The following is a 23,329-nucleotide window of genomic DNA, read 5'->3' as shown; positions in this document are numbered from 1 at the left end:
GCGTGGCAAAAGAGGAGAGGAGCATGGGTTAGTGTAAGAATTGACGGCGGGAGCGTGGAGAACGAAGACAAAAGTGGGAAAGAGGACGGGTGGATGGGGGAAAGGTGACGGAAGAGGGCGGAAGCTTGGGGATAAGAGGACGGGAGCGTGGGGAGAGGGGGATGGGAGCGTAGAAAACGAGGACGAGAGAGCGTAGGAAAAGGAGACGAATGGCGTGGGGAAAAGGGAAGGAGGACGTGGAAAGCGAGGACAGAGGCGTAAGAGGGGATAGGAGCGTGGAAAATGAGGGCGGGAGCGTGGAAGCTTGAGAAAATGGTGAGTGGGGCGTGGAAAATCGGGACGGGAGCATAGGAAAAGGGAACAGGAGCGTGAGAAAAGGAGTAGGGTAGCAAAGGGGAAGAGGGCGTTCCTTTCCTCTTTCCCTCGCACCCACTTCCTCTTTCCCTCGCACCCACTTCCTCTTTCCCCCGCGCCCACTTCCTCTTTCCCCCGCGCCCACTTCCTCTTTCCCCCGCGCCCACTTCCTCTTTCCCCCGCGCCCACTTCCTCTTTCCCCCGCGCCCACTTCCTCTTTCCGCCGCGCCCACTTCCTCTTTCCCCCGCGCCCACTTCCTCTTTCCCCCGCCCCCACTTCCTCTTTCCCCCGCGCCCACTTCCTCTTTCCCCCGCACCCTCTTCCTCTTTCCCCCGCACCCTCTTCCTCTTTCCCCCGCACCCTCTTCCTCTTTCCCCCGCACCCTCTTCCTCTTTCCCCTGCCAATTTCCACTTCCCATCCCTATTCCCACTTTACCTCCCCCCCCGTCCCATGCTCATGTTCTACCCCCCCCCCCCACTGTACTCGTACAACTCTCGCCACATTTCCCATGCAGATCATTCCCATTTTCTGCAGGCTTCCCCACATTTCCACTTAAGGGTATTTGTAGAATAAAACTACCTTCTATGGGCTACCTCTATAATGGATATGCTTCTCTATCCTTGTACTGTCTACTGTACTCATGGGGTGTCCTCTTCTTCCCTGGCTACTCCACATAATTATGTTCTTACTCTCCATTTTCATCAATGGCTTCCCTTTTGCACACCCTCCCATCATTCCCAGTTTTCACCATCCACTGACCTCATGCTCTCTCTCCCTCTCCCCCTCTCCCCCTCTCCCCCTCTCTCACACACACTCGCACACATCTAGAGCAACTTGATTGTGTGGCCAGGCTTGTTCTGTGTTGATATGGTTTTAATGCTTGATGTTCTCAACACAAGTGTGCTTATATGATTAGTATTTCTCTGAGGGATTTTTCTGTGGGGCTGTTGTCTCAGGTTGTTGGTGAAGTATTGGAGTTTGATCTGTCTTGAAGAGCTTGTTTAGTGATGTGGATGTGAAGGAGCTAAGATGGAAGGAAATGAATAGGCAATTGGTGGGAGTGGGGTGGTTGTATGGCTGCCTCCCATATAAAGGGATGTAGATGGATGAATAGATAAGTTGTGGTACTGGTGCTAGGTGGCTTCAAGTAGTATGCTGATGTACTCTCCCCCCTCCCCTCTCTTCTCTCTCTCTCTCCTCCTCCTCCATCTCTCTCCCCCTTCCCCCTCCCCCATCCCCCTCTCTCTCCCTCTCCCCTTCACTCTCTCCCCTCTCCCCTCCTTCTCTCTACCTCTACCATAGAATTGTATGTATATAATTTTCAAATTCTATGGGGAAGCTTTTTTTTGTGTGCAGGTGCCTTATAGGGGTGGTTTTTGTGCAACTTGATTTTGCTTGCATTGCTGTTTTACAGTGGAAGATCAAGGATGGTTCTTAGGAATTGTTTGAAGACAATAATTAGAAGTTTTTCTGTTGTCTGAAGCCAGGAGTTAATATTTTTTCTTGTGGATTCTCACTGACAGGTCATACAAGTATCAAAAGTGAAGGCATTGTCACAAGATTTTTCTCTGTATCCTGTGTCTTGCCTTTTTGCTACTTTTTTATAGTTTATGAATGATCTCTTGTACATAAGCAGCATTATTTTCAGTCCCTTGATTTTTTACTGGGTATTGTCAGAGAGGTTTGCTTGGTTTCCCATGTTGTGTTTGTAGGTATAGTGAGCATATTGTGGTGTTGGGAATTTGCTTGCTAGTTGGGTTGGAGGGATTATCTAGGGGGTGATATTACTGAAGTTTAGGTTTGGAGGTTGTTCAAGAATGGGTGATGTGTGTTTTCTTTATGTTTGGGTTGAAATAATATAAGTTGCAGTGTCTGTGAGTGTTTTGGATTCTTTGTTTTCTTGAAGGATATGCTGTTATATCAATGTTGAGTCCACCTTTGTATTGCATGGTGTCTATTATTGATGTGTAATCAGTGAATGTAGGTACTGTAATTGGTGGTGTCTGTTTTGTTTCCTGGGTCAGTGCTTTGTGGATGTTCTTCATGTAAGCAGTGAACCAGCTCCTTGTGTTTATGATTCTAATCATATTTATTTGTAGTATGTTTAATGTTTTTGTATGGGTGTGATCTTTGGTACATATGTTGTTTAATGGTTGTAGCTCCAGTAGTTTGTGTTGGAGAGTGTAAGATGAGACATGAAATTATTAATTTGATATTTTCCACCGTGCCTCTTTGAATGCCCCCAAGAGCCAGTTTTGATAACCCGTAGGGGTATTGAGGCACTACTTTAAGAACATCTGCATTAGATGGATGTATGTAATTTATTGCCCTCCCACACCTTTAAATTGGAGACTAAAACCTGGGTTGGTTTTAGTCTCCAGTTTAAAGGTGCCTGTGTAGTGACCTCCTTAAGTGAAAAAATAAGTATAGTATAGGGGAAGATATTTGGTGATTGGTGGTAAGGTAAATTGAGTGAGTAGCTGGGCCTGATTTGGAGACTAGGTTGTTTGAAGTACATTGATATTTTTACCATTCTTCTTCCATCCTCTGCACCAGCTGAACTTGGATATGCACTTAGCTGGCAGATGTGATCTCGGCTATGAGAATATTGAGAAATTATTGTTGTGTGAGTGAATATTATGTCTTAGTAAGAGTGTATGACCCAAATCATAGACCACAGAGGGGAAGAGAGATGTGTATAAAAATTAATGAGGTGCATGACCTTACATTCCTTGCTTAGACCTAACTGCATGTGGTTCAATCTAGCTGGTACTTTGTAATTACCAACACTGTCAACAATTGATCACATGTGAAATGTCCATAGCTGAAGTTTACATTTCTATCACATGTGACCAAGATTAAACATGATTTGATAATGTGTCTCTAGTAAACTCCTTGACTTTGCTTTGATGGTTATTTAATGCTTTATGCTGAAATAAAGCATTGTTTTTTTGGGCAAATCTTACACTACATTTATACTTAGAACTCCTGGTTTCCAAGTTTTCCCAGTTTGTCCAATATAAACATTTTTGCAATCTTTGGAAGAATTTTATACACTACCCAGTTGTTGTTAGGCAGGATGTTCTTGATGAGGCTTCGTTTGATAGTGTGGTCATATTTGAATACTGCATAGATATTTAATTTCTTATGGAAGTTTACAACACAGAAATTTTTCATGGAAAGGAAGAAAAGTGTCCTAAAATTATTATGATTTTATTGTTCTTCATTATATCCTCCATAAAAATGTTTCTTAGCAGCATTATGACATTGGTTAAGAATATGGAGGGGATATTTGAACTTTCCTCCAATTTTCAGGATAGTTCTTATTTCCTCATAGAAAAAATACTTAGTCCTGTAAGCTCTTAATCATATCAATGTCAAAAGACCTGTTTTTATTTCCATGTATTTAAGAGCTTACAGAATTTCATATAATGCATATAAAGCATATAATGAAGAACAAGAAAATCACAATCTTAGGACACTTGTTCCTCTTTTCCATGAAAACTTTCTAGGGGTTGTAAACTTCCTTACGAAATCAAAGGTACATACATATACTAAGGGCTTTTTTCCCTCCTTAAAAGGGAGGTAGCCAAATCAAAGGCATAAATCCACTCCCACCTATTCCATCCCTATATACTCCATTCCCATTCACCACCCCTCTCTCCCTCCCTCTTTTCTGGGACCCTCCTGGATGATGGGTTATCCCTGCATCTTGCCCACTGCCCTTGGTCAGAAGCAATGCAGCAAGACAAAGCACATCCACAGCAAAGCCACTTCATTTAATTGGCAACCACCTCTCTCTAACCCCTCATGTATATAATTTATAAAATCCTTGCAAAGATTGTGACAAATTTTATATTGGACAAACTAAGAAAAACTTGGACATGATGCTTTCTCATTATAAATTCAGTGTAATATCTACAAAAAAAACCGCTTTATTTCAACATAAAGCATTAAATAACCATCAATTGATTGGACTAGGGCAATAATCTTAGCAAAGTCAAGGAGTTTACCAGAGAGAAACATGATCGAATCATATTTAATCTTTGCACATGTGATAAAAATGTTAATTTGAACCATGGACATTTCAAGTGTGACCAATTATTGACAGAATTTGTTTTTATAAAGTTTCCGCCAAATTAACCACATGGTCAGGTGTAAGCAAGGAAGGGAAGGGAATGCATCTTGCTAATTTTTTGTACATTCCTCTCTTCCCCCTTTTCCCCTCTGTCTGTGTTCCTTCCCTTTTTACGTATTTGACCATACTTTTATCTGTCTACTAGTTCTTTTCTCCTGTGGTGATATTGCATAATTTGTTTTACAGTACCGGTATGTGAAAACCCTGCACACACACAATCTGTGGTCCTCTTCAGCAGCTACACAAAAAGTAATGAACAAGAATAAATATAGCCATGATGCATACAATTAGGAGATGGGACTCAGGTCAAAGGTTGACAGTAAAGTCTGGTCTGATCACTTTTGATTTTGATTTAGTGGCTGCCATCCATGTGCTGCAGTCTGGGGATCACTGACCATTACAGGTATTGAAATTTGAGTAGTGTTTAATAAGGTAGGATTCAATGACTTTTCTCCAGAAATTACAATGGGATTTGTAAATGATTGCAGCATTTTCCCAGTCCATGTGATGATCCTCCTTCCTGGTATGAAGAGACACTATGGAATTCTCTTGCATACTTGATAGATTTTTAACGTTCTTTGATTCTTGTTTGGCCCCAGTACACATCAGTCTTTACAAAGTAGTTTATATACCCCAGGGCTATTATCCATATTAGTTCTATAGTGTACATTCACTACTTTTCTAAATATACTGTTGGGGTATTTGAATATAGTTTTAATGTAGTTATTGGGTAATGATGTGGAAACAGTGTTGACGGACTCATTATGTAATATTTTTGTTTCTCCAATTTGAACTGGTGCGCTCACAACTTTCAAAATTAGGATATCAGAAATGGTTTTTGTCCAAAGCTCTGAGGAAGGCAAAAAACAATTTTATAAGGCACCAAACTGCAACAATAAGTTCAGTTGGAGTAACAAAAACATCATTTTACCATATAAGGAGTCCATCAGTGCTGTTTCCAAATTATTATCCAATAACTACATTAAAACAATATTCAACTACCCCAGCAGTATATTTAGAAAACTTGTGAATGTACACTGTAAAACTAAGGTGGATAACAGTTCCAAATTGTGATGATGTGTACTGAGGCCAAACAGGAAGAGACTTGACTACAAGAATCAAAGAACATTAAAAAAATCTATCAAGAGAATACCATAGTGTTTCTTCATACCAGGAAGAAGGATCATCGCATGGACAGGGCAAATGCTGACATCATTTACAAATCCCATTGTAGTTTCTGGAGAAAAATCATTGAATCCTCCCGTATTTAAACACTACTCAAATTTCAGTACCTCTAAGGTCAATGGTCCCCAGGCCAGACCTTACTGTCAACCTTTGACCCAACCTCATCAAAGACATGCGACACAAGTCCCCTTTTTCCCCATCTCCTAATTGTACACCTCGTGTCTATATTTATTCTTGTTCACTGCTTTTGTATCTACCTGCTGAAGAGGACCACAGATAGTGGTTGAAATATACGGATCTTTTGTATCTCTCTTAACTTTCCGATACTGGGTTAAGTCTTATTTTACCACTGTCGGACTACATTATGTTCCTCTAATATGTATATATGTGAATGTATATATATATATATATGTATGCTTTTATACATATATGTATGTATATGTTTTCAGAGTAGTAGAACTTGAGTTGGAAATGGAATTGTTTGAGGGTGGGACTGCACCAAGGTTGAGTTATGTCACCATGGTTGTTCAATGTTTACATGGTTGGGGTGGTAAAGCAGGTAAATGCTAGAATACAAAGGGCAGCAACCAAACTGATTGCCAGCCAGGCAGATAAACCATAAAAGGAAAGACAAAAACTACTGGTAGGGGGTAGACCACATTGACAGAAGAGGTCTTTTGATTAAGGATAGCAGGGCTTTAAGAGGTTCATGAGAACAAATTGAGAGACTATATGTCTAAAGGATGTGAAGAAATATTTTTCTATATAGATGCACAAATACTTGGAATAGCTTAGAACAGTGGTTCTTAACCTTTTTCAGTGCCCGTATCTCTTGTTATATCAGAATTTCTCGTACCCCCATCCAATATAAATACAATCCAAACATATGAAAAGTATTAATGATACAAGCCTTGCTGGGATATATTCAATTACTGAATAAAAGTACTTCTTTATTTCAAAATAAAAATGTCAATTTGTAACATACAGTGAATGCATATTATGCTTTCTCATGGAAAAGATACAGTACCATTGCACTGGCTATGTCTTGTACCCCCCAGTTTAAGGTTTTGTACCCCAGGTTAAGAACTACTTGCTTAGAAAGTGACATAGCCCAAGCTGGAACAGTACATGCATTCAAATCTAAATATGATAATTGGAAATCAAGGATATAGAGTAAGTAGGAACTGTATAAATTTGAGGCTAGGTGTGATTAATTAGGTAAACACACACACACACACACAGAGTGCTGGATATCTGGAATAACTTAGATGCTGAAAGATATGAAGACGGGTCACCATGAGCATAGCTCCCTTCCCTTATAATACAACTAGGTAAATAAACACATAATTCATTGAAAAATATAAGAATGTATTTTTATTACTAGGGGGGGGGAAACGTTTGGAGAAAATCGGTAAGTGTTTCATCCCAGTTCCATGCAGTTGTGCTCTGGTCACCACACCTAAAGAAGGATACACCTAGATCTCTTAATCCAGTACTAGTCAACTGACACGAAGGGATGTTTGGGCCCAGGATATAAACCCACCTCAGGAATTGGTGGTGTTTTATGTCCTGGGCCCAAACATCTACACAAGTGGCAGGTGGTATCCAAGAATCTTAAAAGAAATTAAAAATGAGATTGTTGTTTCATTAGAAATTATTTTCAAGAAATCCATCATGTCTGGAGATGTCCCAAGAGAATGGAAACTAGCTAACGTAACTCCCATATTAAAAAAAGGTGACAAAAAGAATCCAAATAACTACAGGCCTATAAGTTTGACTTCAGTCGTAGGAAAAAGGATGGAAACTATCATCAGAGATGCTCTGCCCTTTCCCCGTTTGGGTCTTTCCAGATTTGACAAAAGTACTGTCTGTCTCACTCCAAGTGGACAGTACTTTTGTTGAGCATTGTATATATATATATATATATATATATATATACAGTGCTCGACAAAAGTTCGCGGCGCCTCAGCGAATCTAAACAAAAATGCACAAAAATGTAATTAATCATTATATTTATTGGATTTTTACTCACCTAATACTTGGTTGGGAGTCCTTTGCGCTTTAACACAGCCTCAAGACGACGTGGAAGTGAAGCAGCTAGGTTGTGGAGGGTTGTAGGCTCAAAATTATCCCAGATTTCCTGAATGGCTGCCTCGAGCTTGGGTATAGAGCTGACGTCTTTGCCTTGTAACCTCTTCTTTATAATGTGCCACAAATTTTCAATTGGGTTCAAATCAGGGCTATTACCTGGCCAGTCCTTTATAAAGTTCACTTCACAGTCGTTGAGCCAAGTAGTGATGGATTTAGCAGTGTGGCAGGGGGCACCGTCCTGCTGAAAAACTGTGGCATATGTTTTTTCAAATGATTCAGGTAAATTTTCACACAGAAGCTCCAAGTACACATTTTGGTTCACTTTTACGAGCAGATGCCTCTAGAGTTCGTTTTATGATGGTATCTGCCAGACAACACCACTCAGTTGCCACGTGGCTGTCATTGTGAGCGAGTGTCTGCGGTACATTTTTTTTTGGTAGCTCCAATCCTGTGACCTTACCATTGCCTGTGACCTTACCATGGCCGATGCAGCTTATAGAAGCAAGCAGTTAATAGCCCAGATCATTGCTCTACGTGAATCAGGCAAGAAAATGAAGGAAATAAGTGAACAGTTAAGCTGTGCAAAGTCTACAGTGAAGAAGTGGTGTGCACGTGCAAGAGATTTGCCAGATGACATTTTGCCTGCTCACAAACCACGCTCAGGACGCCCTAGAAAGACTTCTACAAGGGCAAATACCATCATAAAACGAACTCTAGAGGCATCTGCTCGTAAGACAGCAAGGGTAGTGAAGGAACAGAACCCTGGGGTGTTTGGTGAGGTGTCTGTGAGGACAGTGTTACGAAGGGTGCATGAGCTTGGGTACGTGAGTCACCAGCCTGTTGCTAAGCCACTTGTCACCAAGAAGCAGAAAGCCAGAAGGATTGAATTTGCCAAGAAATACTCTCACTGGACTGAGGACGACTGGCTTGACGTTTTGTGGTCTGATGAGGCCACCTTCAGTGTCACCTGTAACCGTGGTGCAAAGGTGTACTGGCGACATGGAAGTGACCCGCTTGACCCTCGGTACGTCAAGGGTACTGTCAAATTCCCTGATACTTTAATGGTGTGGGGCTGTTTCAGCGGCAAGGGCTTGGGGTCATTAGTAGTGTTACCCAAGAACTTAAAAGTGAACCAAAACGTGTACTTGGAGCTTCTGTGTGAAAATTTACCTGAATCATTTGAAAAAACAGGTGCCACAGTTTTTCAGCAGGACGGTGCCCCCTGCCACACTGCTAAATCCATCACTACTTGGCTCAACGACTGTGAAGTGAACTTTATAAAAATCACTCTTGACTATGCATCCTCATTATGGTTCCAAATTATCAGTCATCAAAACAAATACCTTACAAACTATACAAAATAAAGCATTGAGAGTATTAACAAAATGTAACATTACCCCAATAGGACACCTGCACAGAAACTAAAATTGTCTCAAATTTTAGGAAAATAAGTACACAATTCTATACTAGAGCCCTCAATACCATGTACAGTATTTCATTATATGACACAGGCACTACCTGCTAAACTTAACAAAAATATCACTCCAGCAGCTTACTATTCAAACATGTGCAACAAACTACCGCTAGTTATACACAGTGCATATACAATAAAACACATTCACAGCCAAATCACTAAACAAGCTCTTCAGTACTCCACCAACCTTCCCAAGATATCATCTGCACAGAAAAGTTACACACATTGGTACAAAAAAAAAGATAGTCTAGAGATTGGAGTAAAATAATGAAGAAATAAACTAGTTTAAAAGATGTCAAGAAGTACAGCTTCCCACATAGAAGTGTAGACTTTTTGAACAAGTTAGATGAGAATGTAAACCAAGTCAACTCGGTTAAAGAATTCAAGGCAAGATTAGAGAAATGGAGGAAAAGAGACAGACCCCATGAGTATTGCTCAACCCCATACACTACAACTAGGTAACTAAATGCACACACACACATACTTGATGCTGAAAGATACAAAGACCACTACGGGCATAGCTCCCCTCCCGTATAATACAACTAGGTAAATATACACACACATTATAAACAACAATAGTGAAAATAGAAAAAAAAAATAATCGCTAGTTAGAAAACGATTGGTGAACAAAGTACACAATATTATAGCTAGTTCTCTAGAAAGGGGAAAGGTACTGTTGGACTGGAAATCTGCAAATGTGATACTATTTTCATTGTCAGGTTTGATTTTACACATTTGAATTATTAATTTCCTGTTGTCTAGTATATTGGGCTTCAAGCTAATTTGGGAGAAATGCTTGTTAGGTGATGGTATTTAGCCAACTGTTTCAAGGAGGGGGATCAATTTTGAGTTTTGATTGCTTTTACTGCTCTTAACATTTTTTTCGTTGTCAGTGTTTTCCATCTATTTTGTTTTGTTAGTTTTTCTTTTCCATTTTAGTTCTTTTCCAGTGCGAGTGCTTCTCCATTTAACTATACAATTGAATGTTTCTCTAATTCATTTTTGTATGAAAGAAGCAGTGTTAATGATGATTTCTGAGACTATCCATAACATGTATATACATTTTGGAAAGAAGTGAAGAAAGTGAAGGTGGGCGAGTCAAAAAAGAAAAGGTAGTGTTCTGATGGACATGTTAATTGAAGTACCACAAAGCACCCTTCCCCACACTTGGTTTATTGGATTTACAAAGGCGGAGCATGCCGACAGGAGACCTTTTGGTCCATATCTAGGTTGGATGCAAAAAAAAAAAATAATAATAATAATAATAATAAATAAAAACTATAATAATGTAAATAAATAAAATACATAAGTAAATGAATAGGTATAGTTAAATAATAAACAAACGGGTAAATAGTAAATAAAATGACATATAACTAATAATAAATGAGAATCAAACAGACAAATGATAACAAAACAAAAAACAAATAATATAAAATAAATTATAATCATTACAGCATCTTGCTTAGGTGTTTATCTAAATGATTCTTAAAGCTTCAAACTGAACTACATTGCACTACCTGTGCAGGAAGTTTATTCCAATCATTAACCACACAGTTGGCGAAGTTGTTTCTACCCACTTCCAAATTGAATCTATTTCCAGACAGTTAGAGACCATTGTTTCTTGTCTGATTCTCATTAACACTATTTTCATCTATCCAGTGGAACTGGATGTGACTCCCTTGTATCATTAGAAGTAAGGTAAAAAAGCCCCTACAAAAATGTGTTCCCTTGCAACTATTGACACCCCATACCCTAATTTTGTCAGAAAATGGCTTAAAATGTCACTAGAAAACACACACATAATTGAATCATACTTGTTATAAGTTTGAAAAAATAAACAAGATAGCTTGAAAAATAACCGAGTCACATGTTTGAAAGTTGCCAAACTCTGATGGTAAGATGACAACTTTACTTGTAGTGTGAGGCTCCCTTTCAAAGCGTGGCACTTCAATTAATGGAAGTAAAGGTGGAAAGTGAGGAGAATATTTCAAGGAATTGCCAAATGTGAGGGAGGTTAGGTTGGGACTGGCAGTGGGAGGTGTTAAGCTCTAGAAAAAGATCAATACAAAAATCATTGAAAGTGATGAGAGCTGGTAAATATGGGTTGGATGGGTGTCATGTAGAGTGTCTGACAAAGGGAGGGACTGTTATAGAGGACTGTGTGCTCCAAAGAGTCAGTTCAGGATGTGCCATATGTTATGAATTACCAAGAGCCATTCTGCCTAAACAACCTTAGGACATGCCTCTTTCTCTCTTATTTCCCATCTATGTTATTTTATATATATGTGTATATATATATATATATATATATATATATATATATGTGTGTGTGTGTGTGTGTGAATAAATCGCAAAAACAAGTGATTCACAAAATGTGTAATAAAACTACTTGGAAAATAAAATGAAAAGTGACCAAACATTTTCATCTACTTGACATTTTCAAAGGTACCTTTGAAAATGTCTTAAATAGACAAAGATGTTTGATCACCTTTCATTTTATTTCCCAAGTGGTTTTATTACACACACACACACACACACACACACACACACACACTATATTAATGATATGGATGAAGAAATTGAAAGTTATATGAGCTTCTTTGCAGATGATGCAAAACTATTAAAAAAAGTGAACACGGAAGAAGATTGTGAGTCACTACAGAGTGATCTAAATAAAGTATGGGAATGGAATAGGAAGTGGGAGATGGAGTTCAACACTAAAAAGTGTAGTATAATGGAATTTGGAAAAAGCAAAAACAGAATAACGGGATCATATAAATTGGGAGAAGAAGGAATAAAAAAAAAAGTAGAAAATGAGAAGGACCTGGGAGTCATTGTTATGAATAATATGTCACCTGAGAAACACACAAATAAGATTTTTGGAGAAACTTATAATTTAATAAGAACAATCAAAGTGGCATTTACATACCTGGATGAAGAAGTGGTGAAGAAAATTCTAATCATTCTGATAAGACCAAGATTGGAATATGCAGCAACGATGTGGTCACCAAGCACAAAAAAATGTATAAAAAAAACTTGAAAGAATACAAAGAGCAATTACAAAATTGGCACCAACTTTCTCAAAACTATCATATGAAGAGAGACTAGCAAAACTTGAACTACAGTCACTAGAGCAAAGAAGAGAGAGAGAGGAGATTTGATAGCTATTTAGAGAATCATGAAAGGCATAGAAATTATTGATAGAGAGAATCTGATAAAATGGGCTGTTAGAAATACAAGAGGACACGGAAAGGAAATCAAGAAAGATAGCTATAGAAGAGATCTGAAAAAGAACAACTTTCCTCACAGAGTAATAGACAGTTGGAACAAGTTAGATGAGAAAGTGGTGTGTGCAAAAACAATACATGAATAGTTTAGATAAAATGAGATATGAAGACGGGACACCACGAGCATAGCTCCCCTTCCCGTAAAATAGAACTAGGTAAATACACACACACACACATACACACACACCAAAGTGAGTTTCAACAAGGGTTTCATGCAGCTTATGTTAATCTCAAAAAGACAGTTGACTTGGTACACCATGAAGCACTTTGGGATCTTTTGTGGAGCCATGGAATTCCTGGAGCAAGGCAAAGGTGCCGCCTCACCCCAACATTTTTCAACACCTGCATGGACTGGGTATTGGACAGAGTTGTTAATCAATGTCATTGTAGATCATCTATTGGCAATACTGAAGTCACTGACCTTGTCTCTGCTGATGATGCTGTCCTTACAAAGTCACTGGAGGTCCTGATTGCAGCCCTCTTGTCACTGCACATTGAGGTCTTTTGGGGCTTACTGGATGACAATTCAGTCTGTCCATGCATGTTGTGAGGACATTGAGGTCATAGAAAACTTGACATACCATTGTAGTATAGTGCATAGCTCGGTGGTAAGTCATGTCAGGAAATACTTTGAAGGATTGGCATTGCCCACAGGGTTGTGGACACGCTCAACCAGAACACAATAGATCTTCATTATCAGTGGATTTTTTTCAAGATGGTTTTGATAATCAATAGATTTTTTACTGATGGGAAATTATATATTTTTGTACATACATATACCAATGCTTTTTCCCCCTTTCAAGGGAGGTAGCAAAAAAGAAAAAGGCATAAAATAATTCTCACCCATTTCATCCCTAAATACACTCCCTCCACCCACCCTCTTATCTTACCACCTCCTGGTAAACAAGCAAATATAATTATATTTTTGCTTGCATCTCCTCAGATGTTTCTACACCTTACCATTAAGTGTTTCTGGCATAGTAATTGCACATATAGTCATTTTAAAGTGACCTAACAACTAAGTTACGAGATGAAGTGAAAGAGAAAAATGACCATAACAGAGGTGACAAATTACAACAAAGAGAACCAGGGTTACCAAATTGGGTGAATTAGGCTATTTTTTTAATGCCTTGTGCTACTCAATGGGAAATTGTGTATGTCTCTAAGCAAGCAAATATAATTTCATTTTTGCCTGCACCTCATAAGTTTCTGTGCCTTCCCACTAGGTGTCACTGGCATGATAATTGCACATATAGTCATTTTTAAGTGACAATGTTGCAAGATGGAGTGAGAGAAATGATGGTAGCAGAGGTGACCAATTACCAGGGTTACCAGATTGGGCAAATTGGGCTAATTTTTAAAGCTATGTGCTTCTTCATATAGAAAATTTGAATTGCATAAGCCTAATGTACCAAAGATCACACCTATACAAAAACATTAAACATACTACAAATAAATATGATTAGAATCATAAACACAAGGAGCTGGTTCACTGCTTACATGAAGAACATCCACAAAGCACTGACCCAGGAAACAAAACAGACACCACCAATTACAGTACCTACATTCACTGATTACACATCAATAATAGACACCATGCAATACAAAGGTGGACTCTTAACATTGATATAACAGCATATCCTTCAAGAAAACAAAGAATCCAAAACACTCACAGACACTGCAACTTATATTATTTCAACCCAAACATAAAGAAAACACACATCACCCATTCTTGAACAACTTCCAAACCTAAACTTCAGTAATATCACTTTCTACTGATAAACTTATAAAGGAGTGAGGAAGGAAATAGATCAGTCATTTATACTACAGATTGTCAGTGCACCACTTGCACCTTAAAGATAAGATGATTTTCATTTTTTTTCGAGAGAGATCCATGTAGTGCTATTTTAATGTGGGTTTCATTACTTCCCCCCCCCCCCAATTAATGTGCCTCCTGGGGCTTTCCCCTCATGCTATGCCACTGATGCCAATCATCATAACTATTGGGCTACTTTTATTTAATATTCACTACTTTTAGCCCCTCTGAATTGCTGATTTCAGTCAGTCTAAGATGACAACCCTGGAGAGGATAGAGGAGAATCAAACATCGTAACAAATAGACATTTTCTTTTTCTTTTCTTTTTTCTTTTCTTTTAATTTCTTATCTCTCAGATAATGAAATCCCCACTTAATGAAGAAATTCGTTAATGAACAATTTTTATGGACAATTTTTGTCTATTAATGATATTTATAGTCCACATAAGAATGAAGGAGATGGCAAGAGACCATAAGGCCCACACTAGGCCTAGTATCCCAGTCTATGTAGTTATCTAACCTTGTCTTAAACAACCAATAGTTTTTGTGCTTATTACATGGTTACCAAGTCAATTCCATTCATTAACCACTCTATTGGTAAACCAGTTTTTGTCTGTTTCCTTCTTAAATCTCTATTTGTCCAATTTAAATCCATTACTGTGAGTTCTGCTGTTGTGTTGATATGATGACAACAGAGCAGAACTATAGAAATTGACTTAAATTGGACAAATGTAGATTTAAGGAGGAAATGGGCAAAAAAAATCCATTCCCCTTGTAAAAGCCATTGACCCATTTGAATATCTTTATAGAAAATCCTGCACTCATCTTACCAGAGAGTGTAGATTTAAGAAGGAAATGGGCAAAAAACTGCATCACCCTTGTAAAAGCCATTGACCCTAAGCTTGTCTATGCAAGGTCAATTTTTGAGCCTATGTATCAGTTTGGTCATTCTCCTCAGTAGTGATTTTAGTGAATTCTCCATTCTATAGGATGGAGACTAAAACTGTATCATGTAGTAAAGGATGGATCTAAATACATCTGCACTTTTCTTTGTAACCATTTTAGCATTAATTCCTAATGCCCCGTTAGCTCTATTCCTGGCACTAATGCACTATTTCCTGGATTTAAAGTCAGGACTCGCTAGTACTCCCAAGTCTTTGTCACATTCTGTTTCCCCTAGAAAGATGTTATCTAAGCTACACCTGTTTTCTGGGTTGTGTAAACCTACATTTAATACACTGTACTTTGAGGTATAGAAGTTCATTTTGCCATTTGAATGACCATGCAAACAACTTGTAAATATCTTCTATCATTTATCATGGTGTCTTCCCCTGACTTAATATGGCATCCTATTTTTGTTTTGTCTACAAACTTTTTTGTACCAAGAGTTTTTTCCTCCTTATAAGGGAGGTAGCTAAGTCAATTAAAAGATGTACAGATGTATAGAAAGACACCAGGGCCTGACAGTTTGCATCCAAGAAGGAAATGAAAAATGAGATTGGTATTCCTTTGGGGAGGGGGGGGGGGATCAGTCATATTCAGAGATGTCCCAAGAAAATGGAAGTTAGCTAATGTTACCCCCATATTCAAAAAGTGACTAAAAGAAGTCAATGAACTACAGGCCCACAGGAAAAATGATGGAAATTATCATTAGAGATGCTATCAGACACCTTTTGGAAAGTAACCAATAAATTACAGCTAGCATGAATTCCGATTGAAATATTCCTGCATGACACACCTACTCAAATTCTACAATATTAGGGAGGGGGAGCATAAAATACACTCCCACCCATTCCATCCCCACATACTCCATTCCCATTCACCCCTTCCCTCCCTCTTACCTTGCTTCCTCCTGGATGACTGGTCATCCCTGCATCTTGCTCACTACCCTGGATCAGAAGCAGGAGAGTAAAACAGTACATCCACAGCAAGGCCTCTTCATTTAATCAGTGATCCCACCCTCTCCATCCCCTCATGCAGAAAAAGAGAAGACAGGGAGAAATCCCTTTGGGCTGTGTCAATGTATTTTTCACCACCCATCCCCCCTCCTTTCCATGGAACACAGCATCAGCCATACACAACCATTCTCCATTCACCCCTATCTTCTGTCCTCTCTCATCCTTCCTCAACAGACATTCCCCTCTTTCCCAATGCCCCCTTTACTCCATCCATCCATCGATCTCACGTTCACTCCTTCCACCTCTGCCTTCCACACCTCTTTTACTAACCTTTCTTCACTCATTCTTTCCACATGTCCAAACTATCCCAATACTCTCTCATGATCCCTATGTCCCAACTCATTCGAACTCCTCCTCACTTCCTCTCTTAACCACTTCAGTATGATGATGCTTATGTATGTTTTTTTTGTAGCTGTACATGAGTACCCCTGGATTCTATTAATTGGTTTGATCATGTTTTCTGTGTTTGTTATTACTCAAAGCAGTGATTTTTATATTCTATTAAGTGAGTAATGTGATGAATCATACATGTGGATTTTGGCATTATCAATAATGATCTCAAATCATCTAAGCAGTGTATTTCCACCTCAGAAAGCAAATAAGATTCTAGGACTGATTGTGCAATCTTTTGAGTTTAAAAGTACATCTGTCATTAACAAGCTATTTAAGTCATTACTTTGTCCATATTTTGAATATACTGTATCTGAATGGTCACTGAATCTGGTTAAAAATATTGACAGATTGGAAAAAGTACAGTGGTGAGCCACAATTTTTTTTCCAAATATCAGAAACAAATCCTATGAAAATTGACTAAAACATACTTATCTATTTTCCCCAAATAAAGCGACTGGTGAATTGATACAGGTCTTAAAGATTCTTAAGGGAACTGACAACATCAAAAGTGATAAAATTTGCAGACTGAATGCAAATCAGACAAGAAATAATGGTCTCTAACTGTCAGGAAGTAGATTTAATGTGGAAGAGAGTTGAAACAACTGCCAACCATGTAGTAAATGAATGGAATAAACTTCTTTCAGAGGCAGTGCAATGTAGTTCAGTTCAAAGTATTAAGATTCAAATGCTGTAATGCCTGCCAATTTTTTTATTTATTATATATTTGAGTGAAACTAAGTTGAAAGGGAAGGGTGAGTGTAAGTTTGGGAGTGTAAGTGGGAGGTTATCAGGAGTGAAGAGAGGGCGAGGGAGGGAAGGGGTGGCTATTCTAGTAAGTGAGGAGATAGGTAAATAGGTAGTGGAGTGGAATGTGGATGAAGGTGAAACTGGGAAAGGAGATGTGGGTCTTTGTAAGTGCATATGGGCCTGGCAGTGAGAAGAGCGTGGAAGAAAGGGAGGCCTTTTGGATAGATTTAAATGAGTGCATAGAGGGTTTAGGAAGAAATGTCAATGTAATAGTACTGGGAGACCTTAATGCTAGGGTAGGAAATGGTCCAATCGATGGAGTGGTTGGGAAGTGTGGAGTTCCAGGAAAGAATCGTAGTGGAGAGTTGATGGTGGAAATGTGTCTAGAAAGAGAGTTGATGATAGCAAATACAGTGTTTCGGAAGAAAGTCAAGCATAAGTACACATGGGAGAGGGTGGTGGAGGGAAGGGTGGTAGATAGAGTGCTAATGGATTATGTAGTGGTAAATAGGATTATGATAGGAAGAGTTAAGGATGTACATGTGCTAAGGGGGGAATATCAGATCATTTTTTGGTGGAAGGTAAGCTCAGAGTGGAGGATAGATGGAGAAAGAGGAAAGGGACAAAAGGTAGGGAGGTTCTTAGAGTGAACTCCTTGAATGAAAAGGAAAAGGAGAAGGAGTACGAAAAGAAGCTGAAGGAGGAGTGGGAGGGAGTAAAGGATGGAGCAGAGATGGGTGTGGAGGAGGAATGGGGATGGTTCAAGGAGGGAGTCTTAAAGTGTGCAAGGATGGTGTGTGGAACAAGAAGGACAGGGGGAAATAGAAGAAAGGGTAGTGAATGGTGGGATGAGGAAACAAAGAAGGTTGTAGAAGAGAAGAAGCGAGCATTCACAGATTGGTTACAAAAGAGGACGGGGGAGTCATATGAGACGTACAAAGAAAAGAAAAGAGAAGTAAAGCAAAAGGTAAAGGAGGCAAAGAGGAGAGCAGATGTGAAATGGGGTAAGAGTATGACAGAAAATTTTGAAAGTAATAAAAAGATGTTTTGGAAAGAAATTAAGAGAGGAAGAGGAGGCGAATCAAGTAGGGAAGAAAAGTTAAAAGGTGCAGATGGAGAGATGATAATGGAAGAGAAGGCAGTAAGGGGAAGATGGGCAGAATATTTTAAGGAGTTGCTAAATGTGAAGGAGGATAGGGAAGGAAAGATAGCTGCAGTGGGAAATGCGAAGAAAATGAGAGTGATGAGTGAGGAGAAATAAGGAAGGATGAGGTGAAGGCAGTTGTTAAGATGATGAAAGCAGGTAAGGCACCTGGTCTGGATGGATGCCATGCAGAATGTCTGAAAAAGGGAGGTTCAGTGATGGTGGACTGGTTGGTGAGGTTATTTAATGTTTGCTGGAGAGAGGGTAGAGTACCGGAGGACTGGAGAAGTGCCTGTATAGTTCCTCTTTACAAGGGAAAAGGGGACAAGTGTGAATGTAGTAGTTTCAGAGGGATTAGCCTGTTAAGTGTAGTAGGGAAGGCTTATGGGAGGATCTTGATTGAGAGGATTAGGAGAGGAACAGAAGGAGTAATTGGTGAGGAACAGTGTGGATTTAGGACAGGTAGAGGTTGTGTAGATCAGATCTTTGTGGTAAGACAGATATGTGAGAAAGCTATAGGAAAGGGGAAGGAGGTTTTTTGGGCTTTTATGGATCTGGAAAAGGCTTATGATAGGGTAGACAGAAAGGCACTGTGGGAGGTTATGCAGATTTATGGGATAGGAGGAAAGCTTTTGGGAGCTGTCAAGAGTTTTTATGAGAGTAGTAGAGCTTGTGTCAGGATTAGAAATGGAGAGAGTGAGTGGTTCGAGGTAAAGGTGGGACTTCGTCAAGGATGTGTTATGTCGCCCTGGCTGTTCAACTTATACATGGATGGGGTGGTGCGAGAGGTGAATGCTAGGGTAGTGGGTCAGGGATTGGAGATGGTTAAAGAAAATGGAGAAAAGTGGGAGGTGAGCCAGCTGTTGTTTGCTGACGACACTGCGCTTGTGGCAGGGTCGGAGGAGGGATTGAGGAAGCTGGTGGCAGAGTTTGGGAGAGTATGTGATAGAAGAAAGCTAAAGATAAATGTGGGTAAAAGTAAGGTGATGAGATGTACAAGGGGTGAAAGTGGCAGTAGACTGGAAGTGAACATTAAGGGAGAGCGACTGGAGGAAGTGGATAGTTTTAGATACTTGGTTGCAAGTTTAGCAGGAAAAGGTGAAGTGAAGGTGGAGGTAGAATGTAGATTGAGAGAAGCGAGTAAATGCCTTGGTGGATTAAAGAGTGTAATGAGGAATAGACATTTAGGAATGGATGCGAAGAGGAGACTGTATGAAGGAGTGATTGTGCCAACACCACTGTATGGGGCAGAAACGTGGAACATAAGAGAAGAAGAGAGGAGTTTGAATGTGTTTGAGATGAGGTGTCTGAGAAGTATGGTGGGAGTTACTAGGCTGGATAGAGTGAGAAATGAGGAGGTGAGGAGGAGAACAGGGGTGAAAAAGGAGCTGGGAGATAGGGTTGATGAAAGAATATTAGGATGGTTTGGACACATGGAAAGAATGAGTGAAGAAAGACTAGTAAAAGATGTATGGAAGGCAGATGTGGAGGGAGTGAACATGAGGGGACTTCCTAGGATGAGGTGGATGGATGGGGTGAAGGGGGCTTTGGGGAAGAGGGGAATGTCTGTTGAGGAAGGAAGGGAGAGGACGGAAGACAGAGGTGAGTGGAGAATGGTTGTATATGGATGATGATGTGATTGCATGAGGAGGAATGGGCGGGGGGGTGGGGTAGTATGTGTGAGTAAATTTTGACGCAGCCCGAAGGGATTTCTCCCCGTCCTCTCCTTATATGCAAGGGGGGACGGAGAGGGGGGGTCACCGATTAAATGAAGCGGCCTTGCTGTGGATGTGCTGTCTTGTGACACTGCTTCTGACCCAGGGCGGTGGGCAAGGTGCAGGGATGACCCGTCATCCAGGAGGTGCTCAGATGAGAGGGAGGGTGGGAGGGGTGTGGAGTGTATTTAGGGATGAAATGGGTGGGAGTGTTTTTATGCCTTTCCCTTTTTGGCTACCTCCCTTGAAAGGGGGAAAGAGCCTTGGTATATGTATGTATGTAGTTACAGTATCTATATTTTTTATGTATTTATAAATTGTTATTCTATTTGTTTATTATAGTTATCTATTTTATTCATTCATTTATCTGTTTATTTTTCCCACATCCAACCTAGTTTTGGACCAAAAGGTCTCCTGTGGCATGCTGTTCCTTTGTAATCCTTTGTAAAAGGCACATACCTACTCCCACCTATTCACCTCCCCTCCACCACCATTTCCTTCCTATCATCTTTGCTCCTCATGGATGATGGGTTATCCCTGTATCATGCCCACTTCCCTGGATCAGAAGCAATGTAACAAGACACAGTACATTGCTTCTGACCCAGGCAGTGGGCGAGATACAGGGATGACCCATCATCCATGAGGAACCAAAATGAAAAGGAGAAAAGTTGTACATGACTACCTTTGGTGAAGCCATGCTGAGAGTCACAAATCAAATTACATCTTGATGTGAGCCCCGATTCTATTAGCTATTATTGATTCCAGCATTTTACCCATAATCAGTGTCAAACTGATTGGCCTATAGTTGTGGATAGAAGATTTATTTCCCTTCTTAAAAACGGGAACAGCATTTGCTTGCCCCCAAGGAATAGGTATAAATCCAATGTCTACTGACTTGTGAAATACTTCCTTTAACTGGTTGCAGATTTCAAATTTACACTTTTTTAGCACTCGTAAAATTTTAGTGTGCATCCTGGAATTTTCTGGTTTCAAGTCCATCAATTTGTTTGATTACTTCCTAGCTAATGCTGATGCTAATTAATCTACTTCCTTCATCCCCACTAAACCTATGGTCACATGCAGGTACCATATCAATCCCCTCTTTTGTGAATACTGAGAGAAAATGTATATTAAACACCTTGCTCCTTTTTTCCCCCGAAACTATCTAAATATCCTCATCAGATTTAATTAGGCCTAACCTTATTTTTAGTTTTGTGGAGATGGAAGAAGCCCTTTGGGTTAGAACCTGCTTCTACACACAATCCCATTGGCTTAGTAGTGTCTGTCATAATTATTTTGGTTGGCAAATGTTTTGGTTGAAGAATAGTCATGGAATGAATTAAATTCCTTATCAAATATTGTACAGTACTGTATATTTAGTCCTTTTTCAGTGACTTGACAATTATATTTTCAATAAGCATGATGAAAAGTTGCTTACAACAATAGAATATAAAACAATACCATATAACAAACACTCAAACCAACTAATACTTATAAACAAAAAATCAATATACTGCAGTAGGTTTTGGGTGTCAACTGATATCTTCAATATTGAAACCCTTTCGATAATGAGGGATTACTCTATTTGCCCACATTCCCAAAGTGAATGTGGACAAAACTAAGGATTTGAGCTCTGCCCAGATACATACAGGTACTCTTCGTTTAACGACCTACTCGGTTAACGACAACTCGGAGTAACGACAGGCTTTATGACATTCATTTAACGTAAATCTCCCGAAGTTACGACGTCGTGTACGATAATTAAGTTGGCTGAGGCAAATTTGTATGATGTTATAAATGAACTTGTACGGTGGGTATTACCTGTGAGGTAAAGTGTTCTGAAGCTTAGGTCTACATTACCATCCTGCAAGCTGAAAAAACTACCTGGGGTACAGTATATACCGGTAGTGGTAAATTTTTAGTTTCGACCAAGGGCGCAATATAGCAATAGAAAATTAATTATTAATTTTGTAAATTATAATGTATCAACGTAATATGCAATTTTGTGAGCGGAAATAAAAGGTGCTAAAACAAATTTCGTAAGTAACGAAGTCATGTCGGACGAATGGTACACCATGTTTGTTATGATAGATGCCGATGTCGAAGAAATGAAAGGATGATAAATCCGTCTAACCTAAACTAAACTAACCTAACCTCTGTTTGATAAATCATTACCTGCAAATTAAATGTCATCCGGCTCGTCCTCATGAGAGACATTGGCAGACGACAAGATGGCGTCCCGATCCTATGATACCGACTTCGTTCATTAGCATATTTTCTTGTAGCATGGTATTTTTTACTTTCATTTCCGCCCACAAAATTGCATATTACGTTGATACATTTTAATTTACAAAATTAATAATTAAATTTCTATTGCCATATTGCGTCCATGGTTGAAACTAAAAAAATACCCCGGTATTCAATATGGAATGTTAGCATACGCGGATTTGGTCATATACGGTAATTTCAGGAACCTAACCACCGTAAACAGTAAATAAAGCTTTAATGTACTGTATAAAAGAGGGAAATACACGAAAATAAAGATACATGTATTGCTGGACATTGTACATACAGTACATGTACGTATATGTATACACTTTCGCTTAACAACCAATTCGGTTAACGACGGCGCGCTGGTCCCAATTGTCGTCATTAAACGAGGAGTACCTGTACATACATATACCAAGGCTTTTTCCCCCTTACAAGGGAGGTAGCCAAAAAGGAAAAGGCATAAAATCATTCCCACCCATTCCATCCCTGAATACACTCCACACCCCTCCACCCTCCCTCTTGTCTTAGCACCTCCTGGATGACGGGTCATCCCTGCACCTTGTCCACTGCCCTGGGTCAGAAGCAGTGTCGCAAGACACAGCACATCCACAGTAAGGCCGCTTCATTAAATCGGCGACCCCCCCTCTCCGTCCCCCCATTGCATAAAAGGAGAAGACTGGGAGAAATCCCTTTGGGCTGCGTCAAATTTTGCTCACACATACTACCTCACCCCCCATCCCCCCGCCCATTCCACC

The 23,329-nt window shown here is 39.6% G+C and overlaps 1 protein-coding gene across 8 annotated transcripts in view; it reads left to right on the top strand.

Moving 5' to 3' along the window:
- The window catches only part of LOC143033424 (uncharacterized), a 344,834-nt gene that overhangs the window by 94,389 nt on the left and 227,116 nt on the right, over positions 1 to 23,329 (top strand). The gene's annotated exons all lie outside the window — the stretch shown is intronic.

The sequence above is a fragment of the Oratosquilla oratoria genome, chromosome 15 (assembly GCF_046742065.1).
Source record: "Oratosquilla oratoria isolate Oo_2021 chromosome 15, ASM4674206v1, whole genome shotgun sequence".
In the NCBI taxonomy this organism is placed as follows: domain Eukaryota; kingdom Metazoa; phylum Arthropoda; class Malacostraca; order Stomatopoda; family Squillidae; genus Oratosquilla; species Oratosquilla oratoria.
This window is presented reverse-complemented; position numbering and strand designations above follow the sequence as displayed.